The 14,602-nt window shown below is 51.0% G+C and overlaps 1 protein-coding gene and 1 long non-coding RNA gene across 7 annotated transcripts in view; one reads left to right on the top strand and one right to left on the bottom strand.

Moving 5' to 3' along the window:
• Nucleotides 1-14,602, top strand: part of LOC110256608 (uncharacterized) — a 131,738-nt gene that overhangs the window by 65,442 nt on the left and 51,694 nt on the right. Inside the window, exon 1 of one of the 2 annotated variants that reach the window (XR_014828126.1) lies at nt 11,859-11,955. The exons of the other annotated variant lie outside the window; for it this stretch is intronic. This is a non-coding gene — a long non-coding RNA (uncharacterized LOC110256608). Of the gene's footprint in view, nt 1-11,858; nt 11,956-14,602 lie in introns of those variants that run through there. 2 annotated transcript variants of the gene reach the window in all.
• CHST3 (carbohydrate sulfotransferase 3) overlaps nt 1-14,602 on the bottom strand; it is a 40,993-nt gene that overhangs the window by 21,922 nt on the left and 4,469 nt on the right. The window contains exon 2 of one of the 5 annotated variants that reach the window (XM_084997342.1): nt 13,599-13,766. The exons of 2 other annotated variants lie outside the window; for them this stretch is intronic. The gene's annotated coding sequence lies outside the window, so the exon portion shown is untranslated. Of the gene's footprint in view, nt 1-1,655; nt 2,763-13,598; nt 13,767-14,602 lie in introns of those variants that run through there. 2 more of the 5 variants (XM_005671049.4, XM_084997343.1) reach the window with 2 other exon arrangements.

Below are 14,602 nucleotides of genomic sequence, written 5' to 3'. Positions count from 1 at the left end.
AAGGCAGTCTCTGCCCTAGGGGAGCTGAATCATAACAGAAGTTAACACATCTAATGAACCAGGCACTGTTCCAAGCACTTCACCCACATAAATATATTTGGTCCTCAGAACAACCCTGGGAGGAAGGTACTCCAGTACCTTCATAGACAATAACCACTACTCGCTAAAGCAAGCGGTAGCCAAACACCTAGCTCTCAGTTACAAGGTAGAGCCGGGATTTGAACCCAAGAAGTCTGTTTTCATAGTCCATGGACTCAATCCCTATGCTCTAGTGCTAAGCGGGTAGATTTAGCCAAAAGGCAAGAGCTCTGCAGCAGTGGGCAGATCAGAGTCCTGGCCCGGACCTGGTCTTCCAGGACCTGTACCAACTTGTGCAACTCTGAACAACTCTCTGGACCTTTTTATGTCTCTCAATCCTTCTCTAAGAGACACGCATGGCCTCAAAGGCAAGGTTGCTGGAAAGCCTTCAAAGAAACATGCTTTAGAGGCACTAGGCCATTGCTGGCCTCCCAGGAAATGGGAGTTTAGTGGCCATCCCAGATAAGCAGCTGTCACTGGCTGCAGGCGACAGTGAGTAGAATGCTGCTCCTGGCCTCAGCCCTGCAGTTCTGCACAAGGGTTGGGTTGCTGCAGTAGAGCCAGATCCCAGGGACTGAGTGGGGCCTGAAAGTCTAAGATAGCAACATGAAATGCAGAGGGGAGACCAGAGCTGGCATCCGGCGGGCCCCGTTTCTCCAGGACCAAGTTCAAACTCTTCCACACGGTGCTCCAACTGGTGACAACCTGGCCCGCCCTAACTTTTCAATTGGTGTCCACACCTACCCTACTACAGCCTCCTCCCTGGCCAAATGTGCTCACCATTTGCAAAGGACACAAGGACAGAATATGGTAGAGCTGGGATCTGAACCCATGTCTGTGTAGCTGCAAAGTAGGGGCAGTGTGGTGAGGTGGAGGGAACACGAATTAAGAGGTCAGACACCCCCGAGTTCTTCCTGTTCCAGCTCTGCTCTTCACTAGCCGTGGGACCCGAAGTGAGAGCTTCACCTCTCTGTGCCTTACCTACAGAATAAGTCAGTAATAGCCCTGTAGTAATACTTTACCACAAACTTAGTAACTAAAAACAGAACATACTTATTATCTTCCAGTAAGGAATGTCAAGTCCAAGATCCATTTCGGTGGCCTAAAGTCAAAGTGTCAGCAGGCCTGCATTCCTTCTTGAGTCCCTGGGAGAGGCCTTCTTCCTTGCCTTTCTCAGCTTCTAGAGGCTGCCTGCTTTCCGTGGCTCAGGGGCCATTTCAAAGCCAGCAATGGCTGGTTGAGTCTTTCCTAATGCATGACTTGGATCTCCTCTTCTGTAGTTAAATCTCCCTCTTATAAGAGGACCCATTCAAGATAATCCAGGGATAATCTCCCTATCTCAGATTTTTTTTTTTTTTTTTTTTTTTTTTTTTTTTTTTTTTTTGCTTTTTAGGGCCGCACCTGCAGCATATGGAGGTTCCTAAGCTAGGAGTCCAATTGGAGCTACAGTTGCTGGTCTATGCCACAGCCACGCCAGATCCAAGATGCATCTGTGACTTACACCACAGCTTTCGGCAATGCCGGATCCTCAACCCACTGAGCAAGGCCAGGGATCGAACCTGTGTTCCCATGGATACTAGTTGGGTTTGTTAACCACTGACCCAGGACAGGAACTCCCCTATCTCAGAATTCTTAATCACACTGTCAAGTCCTTTTTACCATGTGAAGCAACATGTCCACAGGTATGGGGATTCATATGTAGAGATATGTGGGGGGCTGTAATTCAGCCTCCCATGAGCATGTACCCATGAAATGAGATGCTACAGATTAATGCTCAGCACAGTGTCTAACCAATAGGAGACGGGTGATGCTTAATCCCAGGGGAGCATGAGAAGCACTATGAAAGCTTCGATAAAATAGTGCCTGGGGTTCACTCCCAAAGATTCGAGGAGCAGGGGGTGTGTATGCATTGGCATTTTTACATGATCCCTAGTGACTCTGTTGGGCACTCAGGGTGGGGCACTGAATTCATGTTAGCAGTTATTCTTATTCCCACAACTACTTAGCACTGAACCTCAGTGCCCAGGAGCTGTTCAATAGATGTTTGTTGAATTAGACTGAAGTGAATCACTCCTGGGGCCCTAAACTACCCCTGGGATCGGTGTGAGGGGTGAGAGGGTTTCTCGCTGCTGCATCGAGGCCTGAAGAATGAGGTTCTGTGGGCAGACAGAGGCCTTGGCCTCTGAATTAACCTCACACCCAGAAGGAGCTGCCTGGGGGGCTGGAGTCCTTCCTCCTCTCCCAAGTCCAGTCAAGGGGGCCAACCGGGCAGAATCCAGTCATCAACGGGCCATTGTTAGCGGAACAGAGGGGCTCTGTGCCCATTTAACACTTCTCTCCCTCACGAAGCTGCTCCCAGCTGAGGGCTGGCTTCTGGAGGACTGTGAGGCTGGGGAGGGGCCCCAAGGCTCCGAAGGGGAAGGGGGAGGGCTAGGGGTGGCGGCTGAGTCCCCTAGTTGGAGGAGCAGAGGCAGCTGGGAACATGGGCTGGTCTCAGAAGTCATCAGGCTGGAAAGCTCCGGTGCTGGTGTGGGCACTCAGACCAGGAAGAGTTTCCTGTTAAAGCTGGGGATCCAGGGACAGACAATGAAACCCACCAGACCCCAGCCAGAGCCAGGGGACAGTTTTCCTATGGGGTGGTCATGCTTGACCTACCTTCTTTAAAAAAAAAACAAAAAAAAAAACAGAAAGGTGAAATCCACACGGTAAATGGAGGCTTTCATTGCCTATAGAACAGTGTTTTCAAAAGGGCTGGGAGGGTTTTATGTTCTGTGGGCTTGGGATTAAGAGGCAGGCAATTCAACCAGGGCCAGGCATAAATGCCCCTTTGCTTAGTAGACCTTTTCTACATTCAGCACTTGATGTTACCAGTGAGCTGGATTCCAGGAGGGTGGTGTTTAAGATCCCAGAGAAAGTGCCCGATCAGCATCCTCCAAAATGCCAGAAACCTACAATTCCTGTGCCAGCCATCGGCAGTGGTCATCTGTGGAATATAGCAAATCCTCTGGTAGTCTCTGCCTAGGGAGTAGGTTGCTTTTATTCTAGGAGAGTGAGAATCTCACAGTGGGGTCCTGGGCCAGCAGGACCTCCTTAATCAGAATCTCTGGGGGTGGGTACAGCAGGCTGTTTTAACAAGCTCCACCAGAGATTCTGATGCATGCGCCAGTTTGAAAATCACCCTTCTAGAGGCACAGGTTTCAAAGTCAGGTTGTGTGATTGATTTGGTAGCTTGGACAAGCTTTTATTTTTTTTAAGAACAAAATTGGATAGACAGAAAACATCAGAGTGTATTAAGGATGTGTAATAAGGCTATGCATGGGTTTTCTAAGGCTTTTGTTTCAGTGATGTGTGTGTCTCTATCTGAAGTGTTGTGGTTCAAAAGATTGAAAGCCACTGTTCTAGAGCCAGAATGTACTATAGACAGTCCCTTACTTAAGATGGTTGACTTTAAGATGGTGCAAAATTAGAGTTCCCATTGTGGCTCAGCAGAAACGAATCTGACTAGCATCCATGAGGACGCAGGTTCGATCCCTGGCCTCGCTCAGTGGGTTAAGGATCTGGTGTTGCCGTGAGCTGCGGTGTACGTCGCAGATGCGGCTCAGATCTGGCATTGCTATGGCTGTGGTGTAGGCTAGCAGCCACAGCTCCAATTTGACCCCTACCCTGGGAACCTACATATGCTGTGGGTGCAGCCCTAAAAAGATACACACACACAAAGATGGTGCAAAATTGATACACATTCAGTAGAAATCGTACTTGGAATTAGGGTGAGCGATATAGAGTATGATCAGCTGGGGCTCTCAATCAGCCACAGGGTCCACAACTGATAAAACAATTCTGCACCCAACCAGAATCTGTTTTCCACTTTCAGTAAGTAGTCAATAAATTATGAGAGGTTCAACACCTTATTATAAAATTGGCTTTGTGTTAGATGATTTTGCCCAACTGTAGGCTAATGTCATGTTCTGAGCACATTTAAGGAAGGCTAGGCTAAGCTATGATGCTTGGTAGGTTAGATGTATTAAATGCATTTTCCACTTACGATGGGTAACCTCATCCAAAGTTGAGGAAGATCTGTAATTCCTCCGGCTCCCCTTTTGTAATTCATCTGAATTGGGAGGTTTTCAAGATCCTGGCACGAAAGTTCCCTTGCCCCCTTACCAGGCCCTCAAGTAGGTTCATGATCAGATGAGAGGGGCTGCTCTGGGGGCAGGCAGCCTCTTTGCAATTCTGGCCTAAAGCTAAATTAAATAATGCATTTCCCCCAGGTTTATAAAACTTTCTGTCCCTCTACTGCCCCTCTTCTTTGTCTATCTGCCTAGAGTATGCAGACCTAGAGGTGGTGGGACTGAGGGGTGATTTGTTGCTTTCTTCTTTGTATTTGTCCATTTTACCTGAATTTTGCATGCAAACATCCATCACTTAGAAAAATAAAGCCGCTACTTAAAAAATACATAAAGCCAAGGGGCCATCTCTTGTGTGGAATTACAGACAAGGGAAGGCATTTGCCAAAGCAAGAGAGTGCTGCCCTTAGGGCCACCTCTCCCCGATCCATGCCCTAAGGCTGAGCCCCAACCCCCCAAGTCCCCAGAGCCCTCCCCCACAGTCATAATCAGTCCCTTAGAGGAAGGGCCTTCCTTCCTCCTGCTCTCCCCCCAACCCCAAATCTCTCACCCTCTTCGAAAGCCCTTTGGCAGCTCCACGTTCTCCCACCAACCCTCTGGATCCTTCCCATGGCCCTCTCCTTCCTCATTCAGATGAGAAAGGGAGGATCAGAGAAGCTAAAGGCCTTGCCTGAGGTCACCCAGCAGAAGTTACAAGGGTAGCATGTGAAGGGTAGAGTCTGCTGAAAACCAGTCTCCAGGGCAGGGCTCTCCTAGCACATTCATCTCTGCCTTGCACCATTCTTAGCACTTTCCCCTTCAAATTAACATTTGCTGTACTAGCACCTGATGATTCTGTAGGGAAAGAAGGAAGGAAAGAGAGGAGAAAGGGAGGGGAGCAGTAGCGAGGGGAGGAGAGGAAAGAAGGGGTAGGGGAGCAGGGAGGATCCTACCTATATGTGCCCCTAGGGGACTCCGAAGACTCAGTGTGGCCAAGAGGCAGCATGATCTGGTCAAATCACCATCACCAGGCCCTGACCCCACAGACCCCACTGGCCAGACAAGAGGGGAACGTGGAAAAGGGGCAGCCAGGAGTGCAGGATTAACTTGCAGCCTGGCAGAGGCTCTCTTGGAAGCTGGGGACAGCCTCGGGGGTGTGGGGGCTGCTGTTTGTGTGGGTGAATCCAAGGTGACTCGGGGAGGTGGGCAGCCTGCGCTGTTTGGAAGGGAGCAGCTGCCTAGCAGTGATCACAGCAACAGTCCTGGGCAGAGCTGCACTCCAAGGCGGCCCCTGCTGTTTCCTGGGCCCCTGATTCTGGGGTTGTGCCTCAGTTTGACTAGTGGTGGAGCTGGAGGCCCCAAAAAGTAGGATTTAATTGTTTGAAAACCTGGAGAACCTAAAAGCAGCTTATACACAAGAAACTGATGATGCTGGTGGCCTTTGTGGAGAGACCTGCATGCCTGGGTCAGGTGTGGGAAGGAATTTCACCATATATCCTTTTGTATCTTTGCGGTTTTAGACTGAAAACTGGATTACTTCTTTTATAACACTTTATACAACTAAAAATAAAATAAAAGCAGGTACGAGTTTTCTACCTGTAGAGGTAGAAGCAAAGTTCTTTTGAGGTGAGATGTTCTCATTTTGAAAGAGTCATTGGAACAGGCTTTTGAATTTAAGCAGAGGCCAGGCCAAAATCCTACCCCAGCAAGGAAAATTGGGGGGGGGGGGCGTGGGGGGCAGTGAGAAGCGAAACGGCCCCAACAGTCAAATTTAACAGCCTACTTTCTCTGTGGGAAAAGTGACAACTCTCCAGACATGATTACTGTAGTGATTGAGCCTGAGACTGACAAGGGGGGAAGTAACTGGCTTGGATCCCCTCCCTCCCATCGGGGGAGGAGTGTCAGAAGGAGCCCTGCAGACTGTGGAATCCTAGGGGGTTCCCAGACCTCCTTAGATGGCAAGTGGGCCTATGCCCACAACCACATAGGCCTCGGGCATTAAAGAGGACAGGGGACCCCTGAAGGCTGCAGATCCCACAGACCTCTGGGAATCTGGCACCTGTTGGTCACAAGCTGGGTAGTCACCGATGCCAGGGCTCTCGTGGAGGCCCTTTGTTTCCTGGCCCTTCCACAGATAGGCACTGCCAGGGCCAGGATGGGGCTGGCACTTGGGCAGAGAAGGAATCTGACCTCCCCCACCCCGCCCCAAGCCTGGAGAGGGGCTGCTATGGCTTCAAAAGTGCTCTCAGAAAAATGGTGACTCATGGCCCAAGGGAAGTCAGAGCATTTCTCACTCCAGAGCTTATTTGCCCTCTAACACAGGGCCCCTGTGATTGCAGATGAATCAGAAATGCAAGCCTGAGAACAGCCAGCCTGCGTGGCTGAGTGTCAGAGGGCAGGCGAGCCCCTCCCTCCTTCTGTCTGTCTCTTGGCAGAAAGAAGACTTGAAAGTCTGGGTTCCTTCCTTTTCCAGCAAAGGGAGTTCCAGTGCACCAGAAAACCTCTCTAAGCCTCAGTGTCCTCACCTGTTAAATGGGGATAATTGTGCCTCCCTTGCTAGGCTGCAATGAGGGTGAGAGGGTGCTGGCTACTAGCCCTCCTGCCGGCTGGGAGGGAGCTGGGAGTGGCAGCAGCAGCTGTGGCAGCCTGGATTCCTGTGCCCGCAGACTGGGCCGAGAGAGCTGGCACTTGGCCCCCCGCTTGACTCATACTCCTTTTCCAGGTCTGGCCCACCGAAACCAGGACAGGCACCCCCTGAGCCCCCGTGCCCCTCCCAGCGGGGAGAATCTTGCCCCAAATGGGCAACATCAGCAGGTTTGCTTGGCTGAGGAAGCCAGGGGGCTCTCTGTCACCTTCCTAAATGGGATCCACAGCCTCTAGCAAGCCCTGGGGAGTGAGCCACACTCTGGGATGAAAATTCTCCTGGCACCTCGTGTCTGTACCACACCATTTGGCAGACATAAGTTCGGCACACCCCACTGCCTATGATTCTCCGCTGGCTTTATTTGCAGCTGGAGTGGCTAAGAGCATAGGTACTTCTGGAGTTGGACAGCCAAGGGTTTGAATTCTGGCTGTGTACCTTGGACAAGTCACCTAACCTCTCTCGGCCTCAGCAATGACGTCTATAAAATGGGGCAATATCATGCAGTCAGACTGATGCAAGAAACCACTCAGCCTCAGGATGCCTAGTATATAAAGAGCTCTCAGATATTCAGCTGTACCTTTCAGGAAGGTGGAGGCTACTGGGACCTGGCCTAGTGCTGGGCACACCACTCAACCAGGCTTTGCTTTTAAAAAGTGATTCCAAAGCAGTGAGATCCTGCTGTGTAGCACTGGGAACTGTCTAGTCACTTATGATGGAGCATGATCATGTGAGAAAAAAGAATGTATACTTGTATGTGTAACTGGGTCACCTTGCTATATAGTAGAAAATTGACAGAACACTGTTAACCAGCTATACTGGAAAAAATAAAACTCATTATAAAAAAAATAAAAAGTGATTCCAGTTGGAATAGCAGGCACCATTCTTAAAGGAAAAGCAGCTCTAAAAACACAGCTGTCCACTTCCCACCCAGAATTCCAATGACAGGCCTGGCATGGAGGTCCTTTTGGAAGCTCCTCATGCCCATCATCACTTCCAGAAGCTCCTGCCTCACTGGGTTTATAAATGGGGGAGGATAGAGACCCCAGGTGGGGCGGGAAGGAGTGGGAAGGTGGGAAACAAGTTGGGGAGAACTCAGGGCAGGAAGCTGGGGAGCTGACCTGGCCCCACTGCCTGGGTGTGAGGGTCCCCTTGCAGGACTGGGCATGAGGTCACCAGGAGAACCAGAGAGAGCAGACTGGCAGGTGGGCTGCAGACAGCAAGCCTCAGTGAGGTCATGTTCTCCCGAAATGACTCAGTGGCCTGCCCCTAGGCTGTGAATGGTGATCTGTGTGTCGTGGCCTCGGGGATTCCCCATCTCCTTGCCTTCCAGGCTTGCCTGGCATCTCTCCTTCCCCTGTCACCTCCTGCCTTCCCTGCCTTGAGACCCATGGCTACAGACCTCACTGCAATCAGCCCAGAGGGTGTCCCCATGCTGCCTCTGTCATGTCTGTCTTGTCTCCATGTTGAAGAAGAACCTGAGTGCCAGAGAGACCTTGGTTTTCTTACTGCCTCTGCCTCTACCTGGCTGAGTGATCTTGGGCAGGTCACGCTGCCTCTCTGAGCCTCAGTTTCCACATGTGTAAAATGGAGACACTGCAAACAACTTTGCCAGGTAGTACAGGGCTTCGTGAAAAGGTTTGTGAAGTACTTGGCACACAGCAGGTGTTTAGCAAATGGAAAGTACGATATTCAAGAGCCTCTATGATCTGACCTCAATATACTTTTCTAGCTGCTTTAAAAAAAAGGGGGGGATCCTACTGTATAGTATAGGGAACTATATCTAATCACTTGTGATGGAATATGATGGAGGATAATGTGAAAAAAGAGTGTGTATATGTATGTGTAACTGGGTCACTTCGCTGTACAGCAGAAATTGACAGAACATTGTAAACAACTATAATAAAACATTAAAAAAAAAAGGATTAGAGCTCACTCTTCTTGATGCTCTAAACACTTGTATAGAAACATTTTATTCTCCTGTCACCCCCATGTGGTGGGTACTAGTAGTATCTCCATTTTACAGATAAGAAAACTGAGGCAAAGAAGGTTAAGCTACTTGGCTGTGGTAACACAGCCAGTAAGTGGGGATTGGGGTTCCTTGTTCAGGCAGCCAGGCTCTAGAGCTTGCAAGTGTAACCACACCTCCACCCTGCCTCATCTCGTCCTCTCTCTAATTTGTGCATCATACAAATTACAGTGCAGTCCACGTGGCCTCCGTACTTTCCTCTGCGTTCGATCTGAACTTTCCAATCCCTGTGCCTTTGCCCAGCTTCCCTTGTTTTTCTTTTTTTTTTTTTAGGGCCACACCCATGGCATATGGAGGTTCCCAGGCTGGGGTTGAATCAAAGCGGTAGCTGCCAGCCTACACCACAGCCACAGCAATGCAGGATTTGAGCTGCGTCTGAGACCTACACCACAATTCACAGTAACATCAGATCCTTAACCCACTGAGAGAGGCCAGAGATTGAACCTGCGTCCTCATGGATGCTAGTCAGGTTCGTTAACCACTGAGCCACAATGGGAACTCCGTAGCTTCCCTTCTTGCACTGGAATGCCTGCCTCCTCCATGAAGCCTTCCCCAGGTCCTCCTTCATGCTCACCTTCATAGGCTCATCACAGTTGGACTAGAGGGTGGTTATTTAGATCTATGACTCTGCTCCGCTTCTAGCCTGGAGGCAGCCTTCTGCTACCCCCAGCCCACCTGGCACAGTGTCAGCCAGGAGCAGGCCCTGGACAGGTGATGCCCTAGCCAGAACACCCTAATGTGTGCTCCTTGGCTGGCATGGAAGGGAACCCAGCACTCGGGCCCTACAGCTTCTGTGAGGACAGCTCTGAGGCTGTAGGGAGAACCACCTCAGGAGGCAGCCTACCAGCTGGGCTTTCCTCCTTTCTGCTCAAGGGAAAGGACTCAGCCATAGGGGGCCTCCACTGCCTTGGGGTCGGGTCAGAAGCTCAGAGAGGAGGAATGGATGTCTGTCCAGAAAGGGGACAGGACTGAGAACTACTTGCTGGTGGAGCTGAGTAGTGAGGCCCATAGAGCAACCATCCCCCAACCCACCTAATTCAAAGGGGCCTCTTGGAGGGTTTCAGGCCCATCCTTGGGGTCCCAGCCCAGTACCCAAGGGTAGTGACCACAAGAATCTATCTGTTCAGGGTCCCACATTCCTATCCCCTCCTTGTCCCACACAGGACCTCTGGTGCACATCAGCAGTCCCCCTCCCACTCATCATGATCCCACCACCCCTGCCCAGACACAGGTCCCTCCCAGCCAGAAGTATCCTATCCCATTCATGCCTCCTTTCTCCCAGGCCCTGGGGTTACACCATCACTCATGGTTCCACAGTCAGGCACAGTGCTCACTGCAGGCCTCGGGCTGTGCTAAGCACTAGAGACACAAGGAGAACAAGGCAGATGTTGTCCTGCCCTGCACACCTCACTATCCTCCGGAGACCACAGACCATGAAAGCAGCCAGGGCAACACAGCAAGCCAAAGCGTGCGGATAGGAATGTGCAGGCAGCCATAGGGAGGCCGCTGACCACGACTTCTAGAAGGAGACATCTAAGCGGAGGCCTGAGGATGAAGGGAGCTGGCCATGATAAAAGAAGGAAGGAGAGAGTGTTCTGGGCAGCTGGAAAGGCTGCAGAGAGCAGGACATGTGCATCGGGAAAGAGGACAGTTTGGACCCTGGAACACCAAGTACAGGACAAGGGCTGGAGAAAGAAGAGGCTGGGGGAAAATATTCATGGGGAGATCACAGGACTCACGAGTGGCTTGGCGCTTACTCCAGGGTGGGCTTTCTGTCTTACTGGAGAAGACAGAGGCCCCCGATCCACTGGTTCGCCCTTGCTAATGATTTATTTTTTTAATTAAAAAAATTTTTATTATAGTCGACGGACATTGTTCTGTCAGTTTCTCCTGTACAGCAAGGTGACCCAGTCACACATCTATACACACTTTCTCATATTATCGTCCATCATGTTCTATCACAAGTGATTGGATAGAGGTCCCTGTGCTACAGCAGGACCTCATTGCTTATCCTCTCTAAATGTAATAGTTTGCATCTATTAACCCCAGACTCCCGGTCCATCCCGCTCCCTCCCCGTGCTTGCTAATCATTTAAATCCCTTCTGCTGCCATCTGTGCCACTTCCTGAGACTGGTCATCCCCAAGGGGAAGCATCAATCATCAAGGTGGCCGGCCTTGCAAAAGAAGCTGTTGTAGCAGGGCAGTGCGCTGCTAGGTCAGCCTCCGGGAGGGCCGAGGCTCCGACTTCCACTTGCAGGGCCCTCAAGAGCTCTGGCTACACTTAAAGCCAAGCTCCCCGGAGCTGCCCAGCCAGATCCAAGCAGCATGCCCTGACCACAGTTACGAAATAACCCTCCTGGTGGGCCATTCCTCCTCTCAGGCTCTGGCCCCAGCAGGACAGACACACGCAGGGTCAAGAACACTGACTCTGGAGCCAGGCAGCAGGGTTCAGATGCGGCTGTGCATTCACCAGCAGCGGGGTGCCGTCAACTTACTCCACCTGTCTTGTTCTGTCTGCCTGTCTGCGCCACAGTGATCACAACAGTACCCACCTCCTGAGATTCCTGCAAGAACTCAGGGAGTGCGGGTCCAGAACTGTACATGCTAGCCGTTAGCACTAATATTTCCTGTGTCCCCAGCCCCGAGGCACCTGCACCAGATGCAAAGGAGGGAGGAAAGTAAAAGCGAAGTAGCATCTCTCAGAGCAAGAAGACCTGACCTCTGTGGTCAGAGGGCTTTTGGTTCTTCACCCAGTGGGGCTGACTTCCTCTTCGTGGCCTACGGGTTCTAGGTTTGCAATCTTGGGCCCGTTCAGGCCTGTCTGTCTTAACCCTGCAGAGACAGGCCCCAGGCCTTCTCAAAAGGAAAGCCAGGGGCCCGCAGCCCCGCCCGCCACCCGCCACCCGGGAGTTGTGAAATTCTTTGCTGAAAATCAGTGCAATCTCAGCCAGGGGGGTTGGCCCAGCTTGTTTTCAAAATATTTCCTCAGATAGCGCTATTTTGGCTCAGACGTGTTAGCACTTTCCAGAATCCTGCAGATGGTGAGGCAGCTGGAGAGGAGGGAAGCGGAGAAGAGAGTGGGAGCGGCTGGGGACGACGCTCAGGTAGCTTCAGGGGCCCAGGCATCGCATGGCATGCGTGGCGCGCTTGGGATGGGGGGCTTTCAACCATCTCAGCTGTGGAGGCTTCTTATGGACCAGAGCTTTCCTCAGAGCCCAATATGTTCAACAGATAAATGGGGCAGAGGTCTGGAGCACCGTTCCCATCAGGCTTCTGAGGGGTCCCCGTAGGTTCCATGGAGCACCCCACCCCCGCCCCAATCTGGGGCTCCATGGAACCTAGTTTGAAAACCACTGCTGCTAAGGGAACTACACCCTTCTCTGTGGGGAAGTTAGTGCCCGCTTTGTTCTAAAACAACGAGCTTCCTAAGGGAAGATGAAATGATCTTTGGAATAAATTCAAATTTGAGTCTAGTACAGAGAATGTCACACGTCCTGGGAATCAGGACTCAGGAAGCATGAAGTGACTGATCCCGTTTGCTGACAAGTCTGTGAGCCCCTCTCCGGGAAGTCTTGTGCACTTGGGCCTGAATATCTAGGGCAGAGAGTATGCAGTGAACAATAGTTTTAACACATACCTAGCCATGTACAGGCACATTTCTAAACTCCTCACAGACACTGGTTCACTTACAACCCTATTACTTAGGACCCATTACCATCCCCCTCATATTGGTTAGAGAACTAAGGCCCAGAGAGGTTAAGTAACTTGTTCAAGGTCACACAGCCACTAAGCAGTATGGCCGGCATTCTGGCTTTAGTTTGCCTTTTGGATAAGCGCACCCCTGTATTTATGTATTTGTGTGTGTGCTCATGCACTTGTGCCTACAGGTAGTGTTTCAGTGTGTCATGTGTGTAGCTGATTATGGATATATTTGTGTGGGGGGCATATCTGAGAGAGAGAGAGAGAGAGAGTGTGTGTGTGTGTGTGTGTATGTATACACTTAGGCCCATGATGGTGTGTGACAATCCGTGAGTCTGTGGTATGCAGTATCTCTCCCACCAAGACTGCAAGCTATAGGCTCACCAGCCAGTTTCCCTCTCAGCAGCCTGGTGGCAGCAGGACAAAGAGACTCCTGCCGGAAGGCAGGACCCAGAGCCTCCTGATCCCAGATCCCAGAGGTTTTCAGTTTGCTGACCCTGCTGGGCACAGCTACATCAGTGGGAAAGCCACCCCTGGAGACTGAGGTGGGGGCCTCTGCTGCCAACCCCAGTCACCCTAGCACCCTGGTTTCCCCCTTCTCAATGGGTGCTGAATTTTAGAGTGGGTCAGCTGAATAAAATGAAGTTATTAAGTTACCACACATTTGCTTCCTTACCCCACAGACCAAGAAACTTATAACAGCGCTTGAGCTCCTTAAAAACACTGGTGTGAACTCACACCACAACACCCAAGCTGAGAGGACCTAAGCTGATAGGACTCCGGTCAAAAGCAAAGACCCCTGATATTCTGGTTAGTTCAGGAAGCCCTTCAACATAACTGGGATTTTGAGGGTCTCTTCGCATGTGAGTCCACTTTGGAGAAAGGCGGCGTTGGTCCAGCCACTCTAAACTAATGCTAAAGATGCAACGCTTCTTCAGATGCCGCAAGATTGGAAAAAGCCCCACCATTCTCCATGATCAAAGTCAAACTCACCAGTGGAGAGAGACCACCCTGCCTCGCTGTGCAGGGCCGAGGCGGGGATACTCACTCAGACAGAGCAGGGCCGGGCTGCTGCCCCTGGTCATCTTTTCTCCCACATGCTCCTCTTGTCCCCAGCCACCAGCGCGCCAGCTTCCCAGTGTCCTGCAGCACAAGGATAGGCCGGCAGTGGGTGTGTTCCCTGACTTTTGAGGCTCCCAAAGTCAAGGAGGAGTGGCTGGAAGGGGAGGAGGCAGGAAGGAGGGAGCTGGTAAGGCAGCCAGAGAGCCAGGTGTAAGCATAGAGGCCAAAACAGAGCTTGGGGTAGCTGTTTACTTGTGGCATTCAGGAGAGGCTGAGCTGGGAACTGGCTTATTTATTTTCCACACTTTTTCCTCCAAATTCTTTTCAGAGATCCTCCGGAATCCTAGTGATAAATTTCCCAGAGCCCAAAAAAACCCATGGTCCCCCGGCACACAGCCATCTTTGTGGGGGGGAGGGGGGAATGTATGGGGGGAGGGGAGAGACATGAGGAGGGGGAGGGGCTGGTGGAGACATGAAGTTACTGGTGGTTGCGGGTGCCTGTGGCCTGCCCACCCCTCCTTCCTAGCTTGCAGAAGTGGGATGTGCTGGGGTGTGCAGGAGCAACCAGCCAGATTTGGGTTGATAGAGACAAAAATGAAGACTTTCAAGCACCGAACAAACTCTCCAGGCTGCCAGGGGCCACCCCACACCCAGATGTGGAATCTCTACGCTCAGAGCAGGACCAGTAGGATCTGACCACCTGTTTAGGTATCAGAAGCAAAGGTGGCAAGTATTTCTGTTCACGGGCTAAAAAAGGAGAGCTGTTCTCTTTTCCTCCTGTGTGACTTATGTTTTTTATAATGATTTTTATTTTATTAAACCACTGTGCTGGTTCACAGTGTTCTGCCAATTTTCTGCTGTAGAGCATGGCGATCCAGTCACACATACATGTATACATTCTTTTTTCTCACATTATCATGCTCCATCATAAGTGACTAGACATAGTTCCCAGTGCTACACAGCAGGATCTCATTGCTAATCCATTCCAAA

Source organism: Sus scrofa, chromosome 14 (assembly GCF_054392235.1).
Source record: "Sus scrofa isolate SSC_HxYL_T2T_F1_AM1 chromosome 14, Sscrofa_HxYL_maternal_Yorkshire_Landrace_v2.0, whole genome shotgun sequence".
In the NCBI taxonomy this organism is placed as follows: Eukaryota; Metazoa; Chordata; class Mammalia; order Artiodactyla; family Suidae; genus Sus; species Sus scrofa.
The sequence above is the reverse complement of the archived record's forward strand: the minus strand, read 5'-3'. Positions and strand labels throughout refer to the sequence as shown.